General features: G+C 49.0%; 1 protein-coding gene and 1 pseudogene across 2 annotated transcripts in view; one reads left to right on the forward strand and one right to left on the reverse strand.

The window, feature by feature from the left end:
* Positions 1–17,756, forward strand: part of POLR3B (RNA polymerase III subunit B) — a 1,087,861-nt gene that overhangs the window by 288,105 nt on the left and 782,000 nt on the right. The gene's annotated exons all lie outside the window — the stretch shown is intronic.
* Positions 9,923–10,962, reverse strand: LOC146855047 (uncharacterized; annotated as a pseudogene).

The following is a 17,756-nucleotide window of genomic DNA, read 5'->3' on the forward strand; positions in this document are numbered from 1 at the left end:
GGAAAACCTCTATCAGTTGATAATTCAGATAGCGTAGAAAACAACTTGCTCCACCTCATCCCACCGTTACCCTTCCATAGAACTTCGTGGCCTTTGCTAGGAAGTCCGAGCGACCTGCCGTAGATCTGACGTTCTGCAAAAACAGCAGACCACTTGACGAAGGAATAACTTATGATCCAAGTACGCATTTTTGAGGAAAAAGAATTGATGGCACGACCTAGGTAGAAAAGTAAAAATTAGCCTGTATCAAAGCAAACGGATAAGCCATCATAGTCTGACATAACGAGAACAACATGCAGACTTCCACCTACCAATCCTCTTAATGTCCTCCCAGTCCCAGCCCAATTTAGCCGCTTCCGTAGCTGCCCCGATCCTAAATGAGTGAGTCCCAAAAAGTAAGGGGTCCCTCCCAATCTTCTTCAAGGATTTGCGTAAAACAGCCAATAAATGAGCATCAGTAATTTTTGACCCATCTTGATGCAAAAATATGGGCCCATGTATGAACTCAGGGGAACCTACAAATGAATCCCATTCCCCAATCGGACAACATCCTTGAACCCCACTCCCACTCAACTTAACCCAAACACCTTTACCCAACTGGTCAGTTTTAGACTTTTTCAAAAATAACTTGATTGACACCCCACGTTGAAAATCAATTTCACTGGACCGAATCCCCATTTGTCCTCGCAGCCCCAATAATTCTGAAACCCGAAAGGCACCAAAAAACAACCAAATCATACATAGACGAAAGCGCGACACTTCCCAATGGTCATAACAACAAAAAGGCAATTGAACTAGTAACTGCTGTAACAATCCAAAAGTAATAGGTTCTCGTAAAGGCCCGGACTGTGTCCGCTCCCTGCTCAAACCTTTGAGCATCCGCCGCAACACAACATCCCCAACTAAATCTTGACCCCACCATAGCTGACCATAAAAAGAAATGCCAGCCAATTTGCCAGAAATGGTTGTGTGTGATAAACCTTTATTGACTAAAGATAAAACAAACTGTAACATACAAAACTTGGAATCCAATAAAGGACCTTCAAAACAGTGTAATCTCATAAAAGTTAAAAATTCAGACCAAGCCTGCAGATAAGTGCGTCTAGTAGCAGGGGCTATCGATTTCTCGACCAAATCGATGATTCTCATTCCCCCAGCACCCAGATGTCTTGCGGGATTGGAGTTTTGTAGGTGTCTGCACCAGGCGCCAAGTTGCGGAATTTCTGCCAATTAGAACGAGACAAGGCGTCTGCAATTGAATTATTGACACCTGGAATGTGCTTTGCACGAAAAACAATATTGCATTTTAAGCTGAGCAACATGAAAAAACGCAAAAGCCTCAACACCCTTAGATCTTTGGCCTTCTGATTATTTATGAGCTGAACCACAGCCATGTTATCAATGTGGAACATTACACATCTGTTACTGAATTCCACACCCCAAACCATCAGGGCCACAATTAATGGAAACAACTCAAGGAAAGCAATACTGCGCCCTTGTGATAACCAATGGCGTGGCCATGCCTCCGCACACCAACGACCCTCCCAAAAAAGACCAAAACCGTGTGCTCCAGAGGCATCCGAAAAAATCTGTATCTGCCAAATAGTATTGTCACCAAGAAAATATAAAGAAACTCCATTGAAATCTGACAAAAAGGTTAACCACACCCGAAGATCTTCCTTGATGGCTTTGGTAAGACGAATTCTGTGGTGAGGAAGGTAGGCTCCGGACATCGCAAAACCCAACCTTCTGCAAAAAGTCCTGCCTGCCCTAACAACTCGACAAGCAAAATTCAAATAGCCCAACAGCCGTTGGACTTGCCGAAGCTCAATCTTATCCTTACCCAGCACCTCCAAAAGAAAAGACCTGATCTCTTCTACCTTTGCAGTTGGCAAACTAGCCATCATAGCTACTGTGTCTATCTCTATGCCCAAAAATACGAGCTTAGTGCAAGGACCTTCCGTTTTTTCAGGAGCCAGCGGAACACCAAACTCCTCAGCCAAGTCCTGAAAGAATTCGAGACCTTTAAGACATTGTTTTAGTTGTGCATCGCCAATGAACATAAAATCGTCCAAGTAATGACAGACATGTGTGTGGCCACTCCTCACCGAAAAACACCATTGTAGGAACGTGCTAAACGTTTCAAACAAGGCACAAGACACTGAGCACCCCATAGGAAGTACTTTGTCAACGTAAAAAGCTCCATTAAAAAACATACCTAGCAATTCAAAATCCGATGGATGGATAGGAAGTAAACGGAAGGCCGATTGAATATCACATTTTGCTAATTCTGCACCAACCCCTACCTCCCGTACCAATCTCAAAGCGTCATCCACGGACGCATAAGAGACATTGGAATCCTCAGGGGAAATGAAATCGTTAATAGATTGGCCTTCCGGCCATGACAGGTGTAAAATCATTCTGAACTCACCAACCCGTTTTTTAGGGACTACCCCCAACGGAGATATTATCAAATTCTCCAAGGGGCATTGAATAAAAGGCCCAGCTACACGACCAGCTTTAATTTCAGCCTCCAATTTCCGTTGCACCACTTGAGGCAGTTCCTTAGCAGATTTTAGATTGTCAGCCCAACGGTGATCACGAGGCCCTTGGTAGCCAATGCGAAAACCTTCTTTAAAACCCCAAAACAGTTTGGACGCAGCTTCATAATCAGGATAAGCATCCAACCAAGGCAGCAAACGCATCAGATTAATTGGGGTATGAGCCCTTTGACATAAGTTGAGGGAATCCCCCTCCACCCCTTGGAAAACTCCCTGAACCCCCTTGAGGCTGTTTAGCGAAGCATTGGGTGATGGCATGTCTACCGCCACATTGGGAGCACTCGTGTTTGAACCTACAGAATTGCCTAGTGCATGAGCCCCGGTTAAAATTCCAGCAGGCCCCTGGCATCGGCAATTGACCCCTTCCTGTAACCCCCGCCCCGACTGGAGCGGGGCGAGGCAGAAAGGGCCGATATATAATCGGCAGACCACTTGCAGTGTGCGTTGACGCAACCGGCTGAGCAGAGGACATCCACTGCAGCCAAAGCTCTTGATCTACTTCACCCCACGGTTTATCTTTAAACATACTGATCCTCGCTCTAAATTCTTCATCATAATTAAGCCATGCATAGCCCCCTAACTGCAAATGTGCCTTACGAATGGTGTCCATGTATTTAAACAATGAAATAGCCCTGTCCGGATACCTCTCACAATACACGCTAGCATATATCAAAAAAGCTGCAGTCCAATTTTCTATAGACTTTGGGACCCTGGGCCGCCTAGAAAGTTCCCACTCCTCCTCCTTGGACCCCTCTCTGGCTTGAATATCCCTATGAAGGAGTTTAAAAATATCGACAAATTCATGAAGCCAAATCTTATTCTTGGTGTTAACTGACAGATGTATGCCTAATGGCATGGCAAGACCCATATAAGGAAGCTTCTGCCGAGTCCCAGCAGTAGCCTTCACCTGACTTGAACCAGCAGGACCAACCTCAGCAACCCCACTACCCAACGAAGACCTTTTGCTGGATCTATCCGCATTACCTGAAATAGACGTTCGAAAAGCTTTGTCCCTTGTATCCCCACCAAAACCAACCCCCAACACCTTAGATGTATTTAACTCGTCCACCCCCACTGAGCCCGGCAAAATTTTGCCTACCCAAGGTTGAGACCAAGCAGCCCACCAATGAGGCTTACCTGACGTTAGTTGTGCAGCACGCTTCTGAAATTCCCGAGGATCATCACGACGCTGATAATCGCGATGCCGCTCTTGGTCCGCCGTGAAATCCGCACTTGACTTCTGTAAGACACTAGCAGAATTGGTTGCCCCCGCACCCGTTGAAGGCACGAAAGGAACATGTTCGGAACAACAATCATTACCCCCACGATCCTTTTCTGAAAAAACATCTTCAGTACCATCAAAATAACCCAGACCTTGAATACCCTGCACCTCTGGAGCTTCACAAACATCCTTGCTTGTACTTGGCATTTCGCCATCTCCCACCCCACCATCGTAAAACTCCCAATTGGTCACAGGCCTCCGAATAGAGAGCCCGGCCGCTATATTAAGATCCGCACCTGATCCGCTTGACGAAAATGGCACGTTACCAAAAGGCGAAACCTGTTTCTGAATTGCTTTTCGAGGAAAAACTTGAGCTGTCTGCTGGACTGAATAACCTACCGCCTCCTCGCCGCTCGTGCCAGAATGCGATAACTTACCATGACCAGAGACATGATTACAAGCATCCGCCTCCGATGAGTCCGGAACAGCATGCTCAACCCAAATCCATTGACCACGTTGAGGACCAAAAGGAGAATCAAAATCCACCTGCGGGTGACAAGGAGGGGGGCGAGAAGCCGGGAAAATGGAGACAATGTCTGAAGAATTAATAACAGTATCTTCCTGTAAAGGCCCAGCATCTTCCGATGACCTCTGTATCACCGTAGCCACATTCTCTGACACATCTTCACCCAAAGGGAGACAAGAAGGAGTAACTTGCTCCAAGCCAACTGCTGATGTGAGAGCATACACACCTTTGGACCCAGGGGGGCCCCTAGGTAAAGGGGACACCCCAGAAACTGAAAAACGCTTACCGCAATAGTTTCCCTTCTCTAGGCGTCCCCCACAAGCCTCAGAAGGGATAGAAAAAGATGACCTGTCTAGACAAACCTCCTCCTCCCCACCACTATCGCTGGGATAGTCCACCAAAGCTGCAGAGCGTCCCAATGACAAAACAGGAGGAGCAATGTCAATATTATGCCCAGAAAAGTAACCGGGTCTGTTCAAAAAATACTCTGCGCCCTTCAAAGACGCCCGTTTTGCAGGAGAAGGGGACTCAATAAACATAATGTCAGCACCCTCACTAGACATTCCCCTCCCCTTCCCACCTGTACCTCTACGTGATGATGCAGGCAGGCTTCTAGAAACCGCGCCTCCCCTGGCGCTGACTCGACGACGGGCTCGTCCCACCCGAGTCACAGAGACCTCCCCAGACTCCCTCACCATGACTGTTGGTGCAGAGGCGCAGCGCGCTGTCAGGAGCCGGGAATGGGAGCTCAAACGAGCAGGCCTGCCGCGTGGATCCTTAGCTGAAAAAGGGGCGAGTTCACCTCTGGTGGCCATCTCCTGCACACGTCCTTTGGCAGGAAGACAAGCTGCCACTGCGTCGCTCACACCTTTCGCCGCCAATCTCTTCGGGCGCCTCACAGCTGAAGACATTAAGTCAGGAACACCAGGGGCCAGTAAGTCAACCCGGCCTGCCTCATACAGAACACGGAGCGCATTCTGAACAGCTGGGTCGTCAGCCATGACAAGCTACTTTAGTTAAAAACCAATTAAATAAATAATGAGGCAAAAAACGGCACAAAAAACGACCGTCTCCCTGCCTCAGCGATCGTTTCCCGCCTAAACGCCTTCCCAACGGTGAAAAACCTAAGCCCCGCCCCCTACCTAACACGTGATTCGCTGCGTGGTCTGTACCATCGCGCGAACCTTCCCAGGGGGACACCCGGCTCACGCCGCGGTCCCCCCGGGTCCCATTCCACTAACGACAATCACGTGCCTGCAGGGCAATTTATATTATAGTGATGCATAATAGTCCCTTCTTGGCAGGGGAATCATTTTTGAGAAGGATATGATGCGCACGGGCTGACCGACGTCAGAGTTTAAGTGCGAGGAAATGATGCAGATCTTGTCAGAAATGAGAGAGAGGGGAAGGATCTTCATTATTAAAACTAAATTGGGTTTACCTTTGTACGCCGCACCAGAAAGACTTATGGCAGAACAGCGAGCGATAAATAAACATTTAGCATACTCAACTTGTAATTCACTGTTAGCTTCGAAATGGCTAGTCTAGAAACAATTTAATGCACGTGATGGAAACCACATCTGGAGAATACTAGAGGACGGACAAGTTCCCAGAATTATGAGAAGGGCAACATCTAGGTATTTTCCACATTCGCTTGTGGCGCCAAATTGAGCAAAAACGGCCAAATCTATAAAAGACTGTTGGACAGACATTCGCAGAAATCAGCGGGTGGTGGGAAGTGTTACTGCACATTTCTGAAACTTTCTATTAATGTGCATATTATTCTGGAGAGGGAACACTGCTGGCAACCTGCAAGCAACATTTTGTAGAAGAGCTACGTGCACCCATGAACCTCCATCTTGGCTGCAAATTACCAATCTGTGGCTTGTTTTTGTGCCCCCATTTTTCAGCACTTCCTTTTAAACGAACAGTAAAACGTCATGGGATGTTCATATTAGGTATATCTTTATACATGCAGAGGCAAAAATCCAGTTGCTAAAAACATCCCAAAGCTACTTTTCGGAATATTTTTACTTTACAAAGAGTGCTTCTATAAACCTTTTGTGCATACCAAGAAAATCAAACATATGGGCTAAAACACAAGGAAATGGCAAGGGTAGGTGATTCTAAAAGCAACCATGATGTGCAGGAGAGAGTATGTGGTGTAATGGTCAGAGCTGCAGGCTTTGGCTCTGAGGAACAGGGTTTGAGACTTCTCATCGTCTCAACAGCGCGGCGCCGCTTCACGGACACCGCGCTCAGTTTCTTTATATATTTCTTAACTTAAAAACTGAGCGCGGTGTACTTGAAGTGGGCGCTGCGCTCAGTGCTAAAGTTAAGAAATTTATCAATAAACAGAGCGCGGTGTCCGTGAAGTGGCGCCGCGCTCGGTTTCAAGGTTTAAAAAAAAAAAAGCACGCGCCTCACGCTAAAGAAGGAGGCAGCAGGGGGCGGGAAGATAGGAGGGGGCCTGTGCCTGTTTCCCTTCCGGGAACGAGCAGGGGTACTATATGTTTGCAAGTTAATTCCAAACATATGGTGTCAAAGCTCGCTCCCAAAAGGAAATGGCCAGACGTGAACGCGTTGCCATTGAAAGCAATGCAACGCTTGCACGTTTTTAGCTTAAAAGGCGCATCGATGTCTAAAGGTCTTTCTCCTATGCAGCGTATGTGCACTGCGTAGGCGAGACCGAAAAAGGAGTACTACCCAATGACCGGTGTGGCATCGATAACCTCTTGAGTGTCCTGCTGATTCCATACATAAGAATGCGGCTAGCGGTGCAAAGGAGATATGAGAAAGGGTGATAGTCTCTCAGGGCCACCAAATAAAGCAACACAGATATACATGCTGCCCTATTTGGAATTCTTTACAGGAGTGCAGGCACCAGACATCATGTGAGCTGGTGGTGGAGAGGTGCACTGAGCTCTGGAGTACATGGCGGCTGTGATTAAAGCAGATCTGCTTGACAGCCTGAAAAATCTAAACAAGAATTGAGGGATGAGCAGAGAATTGACATCAGCAAGAGTCTACAGGAACTTTGCTTGTTTCGGAAGTCTAAGATTTGAGAGTTATGTAAGAATGTAGACTAAGTGAGAACGTGGTTGGTAGAGGTGGGAAGCCAACTGGAAGATATGGAGACTTTTAAGGCCTGATTTGAAGAATGACTGCAATGCGCAGACACCAGATTGAAAGTAGGTGTTCTAAAAGCAGAGGAGTGGGATAATCTATCATGGAGGGCGAACCTGCACATCAAGGGTCAGGGAAGAAGTGGCAAAAGAACCTGACATGCCTTTGTGCTGGGCCTGTTTGCCTCATAACTAGAGACTGATCATGTGGATGCCAGGATAGGCTTGGTGCATTGAGTGTGCCCAAAATGACCATAGCATACATGGAAACCCTGCGATACCCTTGCCAAATTTCAGTGCTACTATGAGAATTAAGAGATCGGCTGTATCTTCTATGAACCTTCCGTGTAAAATCTTCAAAACATATCACAGGCCACACTACAGAAGCCCTTGACCTATAGGGACCGAACCCCCCAGGGAACCCCGCTCCAACCGTTAGTGAACCCACAAACCATTAATCAGTCCAAAGGTGTGGGTAAAAATGGCCATGTTTAATCAAACAAAACATTCATAAACATGACAAGTAAACAATATTATCTTTCAAGATTACAAATTCACTTAATCACACTTTTATTATTTACAAGTGTTCAGAATTCATAATCCCTATTTATGATACCTAAATCCTCCAGCACTAAGGGGCCTCCTGGCTCGCATCCCCTAAATTGAGAACCACGCAAGGCGCAACCCACCAGCGTCCTTGAGCGATGAGCCCCCCTGCCCTCGGTCCTTGGCCGTCTTTTCCCAGGGGGCACACCCCTCACCACCAGGCTGCCAAGGAGGCTCGTATGACCTGTCGCCCTTGCCTCTCCAGCCGGTGTCCCCATTCTCCTTGCGGAGAGCTTACCGTCTCTCCCCTCAGTGCTGGCCTCGGGAGTATGCCAGCGGGCCTCTCGTTACCCATTAAATTCACTGTTCTGTGGCCTTATTTCCGCCACTAGGGTGACCAGGGCCCACAGGTCCTTCACCCTCCCCACCAAAAAACAGATTTTGCACAAACGACCAGATCCCTTTAATCCACATGTTTGTGCCAATGTCCGACAAGTGCACGCCGTCTTGATGAAACATCAGGTCACCAGCGATTAATCTGTGGGGGATATGACACAGGCGGCCCGGACCTGAGCACAGATTGGCCAACTCCCCGTTAAGACGTCTCACTGATACGTTCAAAGCCCGGGATCTGACCCCCGTTGCCCAAGTCCGGTGAGGGATCATGCAGGACCAAGCAATCCAGGCCCGAAGGAATGTTCTTCCAAGCCAGGCGAATTCGGTCAGTAATTCCACCCATACTGCCATGCGACCCAATTTCACCATGTCGTTTAAGCCCAAATGCAGGATAATTAAATCCGGGGACGGATGTCCCTCGTGTTCTCGCGTCTCCTCAACCAGTTGACACAACTACCGGATTCGCAGACCGCCGACGCCTCACTATAGAAACGACGTTCCTTTTAAACCTGGTGGTTTCGACACTCGCTTCTGCCGTAGCCGAACTGTGGCGCGCCGCACGAAGAAGTGTCCCAAACCCCAAATCACTTTTGAGGACATACTAATAACAAGGGAGAAGAGATAAAATTAGCGTGGTCATATCCCTAAATCGTTCATCGTCTCACAGCAACTCGGGTCGCACATAGTGCTTAAAACAGGAAGAGGACCAGCGGCCCACTTTTTTGACCGTCTCGGCCGGTAAACCAGCGCCTGCCGCCAGCGTTGCCGGCCCTATCCTAAATGAGTGTGACGAGTATCCTGTATGATCTAGACCCAGGCAGTCCAGGGCCCGTCGAAACACGCCCATGAACTGGTATTGTGATAGACAGTCTCCCTGTTCATGTATGAACAGGGCCTGACCCCCCCAAGTGGAACGTACCGCCAGATATGCCTCCATTCTGGCTGCAGGGCAAACCTCATCCCCTGGTGCCGGCGCCAAGTGAATTATGGACCCTTTCCCCAGAGGATCAGTCTTGGATTTCCTCAGCGCTACCTCCAAACCCCCGGGGTCTATTTTTGTGTCCTGCCGCTGGAGGCCCCCTGCGTGATCCCGTTTAGAGGCCCCTACCAATTCTCCCAGTCGGAATGCCCCATAAAAAGCTAAGGAGTAGGCTGCCCTGAATAGAATACACTCATAATGGGAAAACGCATACCGACTGTAATACCCCTAAAATGTCCCTTAGCGTCTTTACCTCCAGTGGCCTTCTCTTATCTTTTTTCACCCCCTCCAGCCTAGCCCAGCCTGACAGAGCCCTCCTCACCACAAAAGATGCCCCGGGGTCCTCCAGACCTGCCAATTTTGCAAAGAAACTTATCGCAGTCATGTGCGCCCTGGCGTAAGACGCTGGTCTACCCTGATCCTTCAATGCTACTAAAAATTTGCAAAGCACCGCTGTGGAAAAAAGGGAGGACCGGCTCGTAGGCCTAGCAAACCTCCTGTATGCTTTGAACTGCTGCTGGTAAGTCCTTCTAGTGCGTTCACTCAACGATGCTCCCACCAGTCCTGCTAGTCCGGGACTCCAATCTTCCACAGATATGCCGGGAACACCGTCATCTGCTCGTCTGTCTGAGGGTGGTACTTTCTGAACTCCTGCAACTTGGAGCGAGACAAAGCATCAGCAGCCTGATTTTTCACACCTGGGATATGAGCTGCCTTGAACAACAGATTAAGCTTTAAACAAGCCAAGACCAAATGTTTCAACAACCGCAAGATGTGCTTACAAGTAGTTCCTTGCCTATTGATAGCTTCCACCACTGCCATATTGTCAGACCAAAAGATTACTGTCTTGTTCTTAAAGAATGCAGCCCAGATTTCCACTGCCACTATGATCGGGAATAGTTCCAAGAAGGCTATGTTCCTAGTCAGGCCGCTCTCATGCCATGTAGCAGGCCAGTCGCCTCTACACCACTGGGGCCCCAATACTGCCCCAAAACCAATGCTACCTGCTGAATCAGTGAGCAAGCCCAAGTCTGAATTGGATACCGCTGGCTCTGGCCAGATTACCTTCCCATTGAAATCCCTAAAAAAACTACGCCAGACCCTTAGGTCTTCCTTCACGTCTGCCTGTAGCCTCACGTGGTGGTGTTTCTGAGTGAGTCCCGCCATCGCCCGGGCAATTGATCTCGAACGGGCGCCCCATCGGGATGATCCTTAATGCGAAATTCAACTGGCCCACTAGTACCTGCAGCTGATGCAGCGTGACCTTGGGGTCCCGCTATGGCTGAATCTATTGCCTGGGAAAAGGCCTGTACTTTGTCTAGTGGCAACCTGCATTCTCCCGCTACTGGATCAATCTCAATGCCCAAGAAGGACATGTTGGTAGCTGGGCCCACCGTCTTACCGGGGGCCAGCGGCACTCCTAGCTCTTCAAACATCGCCACCAGCTTGCTCAACGCCTGGCTGCACCTCCTTGAAGCGGGAGGGCCCATGATCATAAAATCATCCAAGTAGTGCACTATATCGCTGTGCCCTGTTCTGAAGATAAACAACCACTGCAGCATAGTGCTGAACATCTCAAAATATTTGCATGACACTGCGCAACCCATTGGCATGCACCTGTCATAATAATATTGGAAATTCAGTTGGAAACCCAGGAGATGATAATCGTCAGGGTGCACTGGCAAAAGCCGAAAAGCTAACTCAATGTCGGTTTTTGCTAAGAAAGCATTTGGCCCTAAGTCGCGCAGCCTCTGCAAAGCCGCATCAACAGAAGAGTAAGTCACAGAGCACAGGGACGGGTCTATGGCGTCGTTCACTGATGCTCCCCTTGGCGCAGATAAGTTATGAATCATTCTGAAGTGGCCTGGCTCTTTTTTGGGCACCACCCCCAGAGGTGAACACACAAATCCTGGCAATGGCGGAGTCATGAAGGGGCCAGCCACCCGCCCCAGCGCCCTTTCTTTTTTCTCCTTCAGTGACACTACTTCTTGATGCATGCGCGCTGACAACAAGTTCTTGCAATAGTCTACTGGGGGCACCCCGTGCGCTGGAATGCGGAAGCCTGAGGAGAACCCATCGTATAAAATCCTGGCTGCTTTCCTGTCAGGGTACTGGTTTAGCCAGAAAATCAGCTTCCCTAAGTCTACCGGCGTAGGTAAATTATTGTGTGGGTGGGGACTTGGATTCCCTCCCTTTTTCTTTGGACTTCTTGATGCACTTAAACTCAGGATGGGAGGGGTGGCCGCAGTAAGCACATGCGTGTTTGAACTTGCATGTCCCTTGTGCCCAGGTACATGTCTTACGATTAAAGGCCCAACATGTCCCTTTCTTTTCGCCTGTGCCCCCTTGAGAAGTCCGAAAGAGCTGCCTCATGGGAGTCTTATTGTTAACGCTCTCTAACCATACATTGACCTCTGGTCCCAACCCATGTCGGGGTCCTCGACCTTGGCTCACCTAAAATCTCTGTCATAGTCCAACCAAGCTGCTCCCCCATACATGACTTGAGCCTTTAGAATTTTGTTCGAATAACATATCAGGGGTATAAAAACATTGAAACCAAACAGCCAATTTGTAATTGATTCTTCCACCCTTGGTTTTCTCTCCCTGAAGAACCCCTCCTTCCTGTCTTTCTCTCTAGTTTCCTCTTCCCTCCTCTTTGGCCTAATTAGGGAGAATATGTCCACAAATTCCCCCTTCCAGATCTTCTCTCTTGTGTCCAGCGCCACATGCGCTGCCAACTTACCCCGCTTTGATAACACAGTTTCAGTACCGCTAATTATTTTACAGTCTTTTTCTACATCCTTGCTCAAGCCCTTGCGTTGGGCCCACGTCGTGGTGCCCCGGAAGTACTACCTCCGGCCAGCAGCCAATAAGGCTGCTGGCCGGGCTAAGGGGGGGGGTGTCGCGGGTCCAGGGGTCCGGGTCCTAAGTGCGCTCTCTCCAAGGGTCGCGCTTGGCACAGGCTGATTACTGAGAAGCTTAGGGTGGGCTGGATTCACTAAAGACTGATTTACCTTTTCAGCGTAGCTTTTGAATGTGGAGAATGTCTGCATCACATTACTGACAGAATGAAGTTAGCAAATATTCTGTGCCTTTACGTTTCAGAGGGAGACTCCACTCATGAGTTCTAATTCTGGCACTAACCCATGGGGCATGCAGGAGGTTGGCTGGGGCAGAGTGTTACATGACAGAGGCACTCCAATTGGGATTCTAAGATGCAATAAACGTTGATGATGAGCAGGAGGTGCCTTTATCGGGCCAGTGATTTTTGCTGTTCCGATAGGGAGACCCACTCATGCCAGAGAGATTCTGGTGTGGGTTGGGACTTTGTCAAAGGGTATGCATGAAGTGTTGTCCTGTAACGGGCTGGTGCCTAACGCTTCTGATCAAAGTCTCAGGATTAGAGACAGAATGATAATATTTTGAGTCAATATTTGGGTGCGGAGGGCCGGGTGGTTTGATGACCCTTGGTAGAAACAAGATTCTAGCTATAGGGGATTCTGTGGTCAAGCTCCTGTAGTCGTGGGGCAGACCTGACTGGGCTCTTGTATTTGAATGTGTATATGTGTTGTATGGGTTTGGATTTTTTGTTCTGGTGTGTGGATTGAGGGGCCGAGGGCGAGTGGTCACAGACATTCTGGATGTGCAAGTGGTGTCTCCAACATGAGTAGGGGAGTGGTGTCTGTTGGTGACTTTTTCTTAAGTGGAGAGGTAGTCAGCCTAGGCTGGAAGAATCCACTAGAGTAAGGATGAGGAACAGTTTTTCTTTGTTGCCCATGTAGTGAAGATTGTTTCCCTGAATGCAAAGGAGTTTAATGCCCTGATGAAAAGTTGTGCAATCCAATCACTTTTTGCTTCATGTGTAGGAAATGTGTTGAAGAGGTGTGACAAACACCGCATGAAGCAGAGTTTTCAGAGAAGCATTTTATTTCTTTATTCATACTTGGAATAGTAGGGTAGCCATTTTCTGAAGTGAGACCTTCCTTTCATGGGTAATGGGCAGTAAGTCCAATAAGGACAAGGTAACAGAGTCACTACCTGCCTTAGACATCAGCGCACAGTGTAACGCAGCGCTATTTTGCTATTTTAGAATTTCCCGTTTTTCATTAGTTTTCTTCATAATCTTTTACCCCTGATTTTATTAGTCGCGGTCCTCTTACCTGCACTGTAAATTGTCTTAGCACCGCTGTGTGGCGTGTCCTGTCCTCGGGGGGAAGCGTGGGGGATTTATGGGCGCCATCTTGGCTTGGGGAATCGCTGGGCCATTGTCGGGCGCCATATTGGGGGAGTAGGCGCGCAGCCTATGTGCGGACGGCGTATTTAACCCAGCCATTTGAACGCGCAGCGGTGACGCGCAGTGGTGGGCGCCCTCGCGCTTCGGACGCGCTGGGCGCTGCGGTTTCTCTCTGGTACTATTTACTTTGGTGTTGGGATGATCACCTATTCCAATGAGACTTTGCGGTCCATTGGACTGATTTTCCCAAGGTGTGATCAGGCACCTATCCACCCTTTAAGTGGCCCATACAGGTGTGCCTGCAAGAGATGGGCACTTACCTCTCCCGCTCACATCCGCCAGAGGCCTTCCACTACTACCTCTCGGAGCAGTGGCTCGGCACACGCACTTCGAATATTCAGCCTGAATGTTAGGTCCTTGGTGCAACACCATCAAGCCGTCTTGGACCTTTTACAGGATGAGACCCCAGATCTATTTGCCATCACGGAAACCTGGCTGCAGGATGACGATGCAGCCATCATTAACTTGGCCTTCCCCCCTGAGTACTCCATCTACACTCTAAATCGTTCAACTAGAGGTGGGGGTATTGCCCTTGCTGTTAAATCTAGATTCTCCTGTAGCTGGAATGTTTTAAATATCGCTGGATGCGAAAGCGCCTCTTTTAAGATCTTGATTACCCCCCAGTTTTCTATCTCGGGGATGGTGGTATATCGACCCCCAGGCAGTGACGTTGCATTCAGAGAAGCTTTCCCTGACTCCGTTAGCTCTCTGGCAATTGGCTGTGCCAATTTTTCCATCCTGGGAGATCTCAACTTTCATTTTGACAACCAGAGTGTGCCGGCTGTCATCAACATTCTAGCTGATCTCGAGGCCCTTCAACTGTTTCAAAAGGTAGTACAACCCACCCATGTAGGAGGGCATACACTGGACCCTTTTTTTACTAATCTTATGGAAGCTACAGTCTCCTCCATTTCACCCCTTGGATGGACGGACCACTTTTTAGTGGCCATCCGGGCCCCTTTACCTGAGATCCCTTCTACTCCCCCAGCTAGATTAGTCCCTAGAAGGCACTGGAACAAACTTAGGTTAGAGGACCTACACCAAGTTTTGGTTGTAGATCCGCTAGGACCCTGGGACAATGTAGAAACGGGTTATGATCAGTTCTGCCAGTGGATTACCAAGGCGCTCGACTCATTGATTCCCATTATGGCAAGCAAACTTCGTTCCAGAGAGTCGAGCCCCTGGTATGACAGCGCCCTTCGTGCCTTGAAACGGTGCTGTAGGCGGGCCGAGAGAGAGGGGCAGACGTCTTACGATACTGCCAAGAAAGTGTTATATCTCGTTTCCGTTAAGGTATATCACCGCGCCATCTGTAGAGCCCGCGCGGCGTTCTATTCGGCAGAATTCCGCAACAGCACTAACCCGGCTAAATCCATTTTTAAGGCCCTCAAAGATCTTTTGGCAAAAAGAATTTCCTCCCCGGCAACGGCCTCTACCTCTCACTGTGAGGCTTTGGCATCTTTCTTTCTGGAGAAAGTGCAGGGCATCTACCGCGCTTTTCCCTGTAAGGGGCCACCATCGGGGGCCCTGAATACTATCTCGGGCCTCCCCACTATGGACTCTTTTCCCCTGCTTCCATCTGAAAGTTTTGATAAGTTGGCCCAGAAAATCAAATCTGGATCACCTTTGGACCCGTTAAGACCTGCCCTCTTTAGGGACCAGTCTTTTGTGGGACGCTCCATGGTGTGCTCTTTGATTAATCTTTCGCTGGCGACGGGCATGGTTCCAGCTAAATGGAAGCGGGCAGTGGTCTCTCCTATCCTGAAGAAACCCTCATTGGATCCTTTAAAACCAGAGAGCTACCGGCCCATTTCCTTGCTCCCTTGGCCGGCAAAAGTCGCGGAGGCCCACGTCAACCAGGCTCTTTCTGACCATCTTACCCGAGCCAACATTCTGGATGCTACCCAGAACGGGTTCCGTGCTGGGCACAGCACTGAGACAGCCCTTCTCGCCATGATCGAACATCTGCGCATGGTGCTGGACGTGGGACAGACGGTGGCGTTAGTATTATTAGATCTGAGCGCCGCCTTCGATACTGTCTCACACCGCATCCTTCTGCAGCGCCTGGAGGAGATAGGCATTGGTGGGCTTGCTCTACAGTGGTTCCGTTCCTTTCTCGACGACCGCTCCTTCTGCGTTGCCATACCACCGTACCAGTCCAAATTCCATCCTCTGGGCCTGGGGGTGCCGCAGGGATCCTCGCTGAGTCCCACGTTATTCAATCTCTACGTGAGACCGCTGGCTGATGTCGTCAAGCAGTGGGGCATGACCATGGTCTCTTATGCTGACGACACTCAGCTAGCGGTTACTATCAGCGGGGATGTTGAGCAGGATGCCCCTAGGTTCCAGAGTGGACTGAGGGCGGTGGCGAGCTGGATGAATGCCAACTGCCTCCAGCTCAACGCCAAGAAGACTGAGGTTATGGCTGTCGGGAAGGGTAAGGAGCTCTGGGGGGATAGATGGTGGCCTCCGGAGCTTGGGCCGTCTCCAATTCCGGTAGCGGAGTTGAAAAACTTGGGTGTGTGGTTGGATCCTGCTCTTAGTTTCGTGGGGCACTCTAAGAAAACTGCGGCCTGTTGTTTTGGGGTCCTTCGGGGCTTAAGACCTGTCCTGAAGTTTTTTGACCCCCCTACCAGGCAGCTGGTAGTTCAGGCTACAGTAATATCTCGTCTGGATTATGCCAGCTCTCTTCTGGTAGGGGCAAACCAGGCAGAAATCATCCGCCTTCAACGTGTCCAAAACGCCGCGGCTAGAGCCATAGTCGGCTTGCCCAGGTCCTGCTCTGTCTCTAGTACTCTTCGATCTCTGCACTGGTTGCCGGTTAAAGCAAGAATTCATTTTAAAGTCTTATGTCTGGCTTTTAAGATCTTGAAGGGATCAGCCCCCCAGATCCTCTCGAATCTCTTGTCTTGCTATGTTCTGACCAGCTCTTTAAGATCACTGGGACAAGCGCTTGCTGTGGTACCGAGGTTTAAGCTTAGCCGAGTTGGTGGCCGGTCCTTCCGGGTAAAAGCAGCGGTGCTCTGGAACTTTCTCCCGAATGAGATTCGCTTGATGGAAGATCTTCTTTTGTTCCGCAAAGTTCTAAAAACCTTCTTGTTTTAATTTTTCCCCTTTTCTAGCTGCGCCCTCTCTTTTCCTGCCGTTTCTATGTTCAGTGTTGGTTGTGTGTACCTTGTCATGCGCCAGGACGCCCCTTAGCTGGGGCAGCTGTGCGCACTACAAATGCTCCTAACATAACATAACATAAGGAGGTGGAATTCCTTTTGCTGTGAGGCAAGTTGGCATGACAACCTGTGATCTTCTCAATGGCTTATGCCCCTAACACTGTCCATGTTCCTTTTTTGAAGGGCTTCCTTAAGACCCTGATAGAGGTGGATAGGTGTGTCATTTTAGTTGCAAGAGAATTATACAAGAGATAGCGCAATGGGACTTGTGGCACTTAACACTTGATAAGTTTGCACGTCAAGCACTGTAAATCTGACCCAGTACTGTGCAATTCCAAGTTACATTCCATGCAATTACCTTGTGAAACCTATTTTTCTGGTCTCGAATACCACTTAACTCTCAGTTCTGTGGGGTTTAACATCTACATTTGAGCAGGTGGTAAATGTATGCATGGCTTTTGGATACGGTGAAAGTAAAGGGGGTGGTATGTTTAGGGGAGGAAAGGAAGGAGAGGGTTGCCCCTGGGGGGGGGGGTGAGGAGGAACAGGGAATGAGGCTTGGCTTCTCCTGCAACCAAAGTCTCATTTGATTTTACAGTGCAGAATTACCACACTGTAAAAGCAGGTTTAGTTCTCCCACAGGTGGGTGTGAAAAGAAAAACTTGGAATCCGGTGGAGTGGAATTCCATAAGGTTATTCTGCTTCACCTGACTTGTATGAGAACCTATGAGGTAAGCCTGAATTATTCCTAAGCCTGGACGTGTTGAAAATGTTTGCTCTTTCTTCATGCCAGAAGCTCTTGCTAACAGTACCACACATAAGTTGGGTACTGTTTTTATCTGAATAAATTGGGGAACGCCGCTGGGTGGTAGGAATGTTGTGGATCCCTGCAGAGTCTGGAACTTTCGCCCACAGAAATATGAGGAAAATGTGTGATTTT

This window comes from Triturus cristatus, chromosome 4_1 (genome assembly GCF_964204655.1).
Source record: "Triturus cristatus chromosome 4_1, aTriCri1.1, whole genome shotgun sequence".
Classification (NCBI taxonomy): domain Eukaryota; kingdom Metazoa; phylum Chordata; class Amphibia; order Caudata; family Salamandridae; genus Triturus; species Triturus cristatus.